Raw genomic sequence first — 3,193 nt, forward strand, 5'->3', positions numbered from 1 at the left:
CACTCACCTCAGCCTCCCAAAGGCGCAGGATTACAGGCTGACCCACCGAGCCCAGCTTAACCCTATTCTTAGGATGATCTTAGTTTACCTTGGTCCACCACCATAACAAGTAGTGACTGTTGATAGAATTTATCAAAATTGCAATATATTTTTTGTGTATTAGGAAATACACAAATGTATTTTCTTTTATTTAGATCAGAAAATATAGTTTATTTAAAAAGTAAATGAGAGAGAGAGAGAGAGAAAGAGGAGATTCACCTCCCCAAGGTAGGGAAAGGGGCAAAGTCAGGAAACATGGCGACAGCCATAGCTAAGAAAGCACATGGCCACACCAGAGTCAAGCTCAAAAACACATGGCCACACCAGAGTCTAGCAAGGTGGTGATAGTCTGACAATGGCTGTTTAGCAACTTTCAAAAATTATTTACTTCAAGTCTGCTTCCCTAACTAAACTCTCAACTCCATGAAGATAGGGTCTCTATTTGATTTGCTCCTTTGTTCTTAGTTTGATGCCCATTATATCATTTGATATGACATTTGGGAAGTGATTATAGGTTCCCCAAATCACAGAAGAACGCCCTTTCAAGATTTAAGAGCTCCCCTTTAGGGGAACAGAAAGGAAGAGCCAGTAAGTCATTCTACAGTTATGGACTGTGTCACGAAAGGAATATGAAGCACCATTAGTCCCTGGGATTATTGAGCTGGGAAACTGGTAACTTTGAAGTTTGACAGGCATAGAATTGACTTGATCTAAATCCCACACAAAATTAACGCACCTAATCAAATGTCCAGCACCTAATTTAGAACATAAGTGATTAAAAGTCTGCTCATATCTGGAATTCAAACCCCAAGTTTTTTTTTTAAGTAGTAAAATCTGTATTCATATGGGTTTATGGAAAATTACTAATTGTTAAAAAAGTTAAACAAATTCAAATGAATCTACTGTAGTACAGTCCAGCATTTATACACAGCCGTAAAATATTTGTGTGGTTTTTTTATTTAGTTCTGTACCTTTCCAGTATGTCCTTGGTCTCCTATGGAATAGATTACTGTATTTTCTAATTTAGGAATCTACAAACAATATAGACACTCCGGACTTTCATAGTTTTATTCATTAAAATTGTAGGTATGTGGGTGTTCGCTGTATAATTTTTTCTATATGTTTGAAAATTTTCATGATAGCATTTTTGAGAAAAAAATATTTAAACTAGGAAGAAAGAGTGGGATATGGGTCATTAATTGTTATTCTTTAAAAAGACAACCAGGACTTACTTAACATGTTTGGATATCAGTAAAATTACTATATATAGATATACATATGTATGTACTCTTTTAACTTGTGGGCAAACAATTTATCTAAGCCTCTTCTGCAACAAAAGAATATATTTCATGCCAGAAGGCACTAGGTTGAACCAGATGACTTCTCAGCATAATTTCCTGATTAGTGATATATTTGGAGTACAAAATTCTGTCTGTTTCCCTGAGCCTCTTCTACAACAAAAGAACATGTCACACACCTTAGTGAAAAGCACAGTGTGTGAGGAGTGAATTAGAGAACTGAGGCAGCGGGTATGGATTGGGTCATATCGTAAAGGTCGTGCTAAAAAGCTTAAGATTTTACCTGATTTATGAAGTCATAATCAGCTTTGATTCTGAAAAAGATTGATTCTAGAAAGATGATTGTGGTGATGATATGGAGGGCAGACTACAATAGGAAAAAGTAGGCCTCCAGTGACAAGAAAAGATGTTGCAGTTGCCCAAATGAATGGCAGTAAGAGGGTGGGAAAGAGAGGCTGGAGCCAGAGAGATATCTGGCAATAGAACTAACACGGGAGGGGATCAGTGACTCAGTCTGACTTCAGCCCGATTCCAGCACTTTGGGAGGCTGAGGCAAGTGCATTGGCTGTGCCCTCAGGTTCGAGACCAGCCCAGCCAGCTTGGCAAGACTTCATGTCTAAAATAAATCAAAAATAAGCTGGGCATGGTAGTATGCACCTGTAGTTCCGGCTCCTTGAAAGGCTGAGGCAGAAGGATCGCCAGAGAGCCCAGTAGGTCGACGCCGGGGTGGCCATGAGCATGCCATTGCACTCGAGCATGAGTGACAGAGTGAGACTGACTCAAAAAAAAAAAAAAAAGAACTGTCAGGATTTGGTAACAACACCAAATATGTCCTTCACCAAATTTGAGAACTTTCAGATCATTATTTCTTTTCTCTCAGCTCCTCTTCAGATCCCATGTATATCCATGTTAGACCTTCTGATATTGTCCTGTAAGTGACAGATGCTTTATGCATTTTTACTTGAAATCCCTTTTCTGTTTGTTAATTTGATTAAATAATTGCCATTATCTATATTCAAGTTCGCTAGCACTTTCTCCTGCCATCCTCATTCTGCTCTTAAGTCCATACAGTACTTTTTTTTTTCCTTTAGGATATTGTATAGTTCAATTCTATAATTTCCATTTGGTTATTTTTCTGCTGAGTTTCCGTCTACTGATTTATTGTGATCATATTGTTCTTTACATTTTTGCATAGTTCTAATAGCTGCTTTAAAATTTTGCCTGCTAATTACAATTTCTTGGAATCTCTATTGATTATCTTTTCTCTTGAAAATGGTATTCCTGGTCAGGTACGGTGGCTCAGCCTGTAATCCCAGCACTTTGGGAGGCCAAGGTGAGAGAATTGCTTGAGCCCGGGGGTTCGAGAACAGTCTGGGCAAATTGGCGAGACCTCATCTCTACAATAAATCAAAAAATAAGCTGGGCGTGGTAGTGCATGTGTGTAGTTCCAGCTGCTTGGAAGGCTGAGGCAGAAGGATCGCTTGAGCCCAGCAGGTGGAGGCTATGGTGGCCATGATCATACCACTGCACTCCAGCCTAGGCAATGGAGTGAGACTCCAATTCAAAAAGAAAGAAAGAAAGAAAGAAAGAAAATGGTATTCCCTGCCTGCTTTCTTCACATATTTAATAGTTTTGTTTTGTTCCCAGAATCTTATAGAGAATATGTCATATTTCTCTGAAAAGTACTAATGTTTTATTTGTTTTATCAGAAAGATAACATGGCAAACTCAGTCTCCCTTGTGGTAGCCAGCAACTGAAATCTCTGTTCAATTCCCTTACCTCCTACTATATCTAGGTATCCTCTATCGACCATTCATGTATACTTCAGAGGTCAACCAGATATCCCAATAGATTTC

This window comes from Carlito syrichta, unplaced genomic scaffold (genome assembly GCF_000164805.1).
Source record: "Carlito syrichta isolate Samal-C Ts95f unplaced genomic scaffold, Tarsius_syrichta-2.0.1 Scaffold314781, whole genome shotgun sequence".
NCBI lineage: Eukaryota > Metazoa > Chordata > Mammalia > Primates > Tarsiidae > Carlito > Carlito syrichta.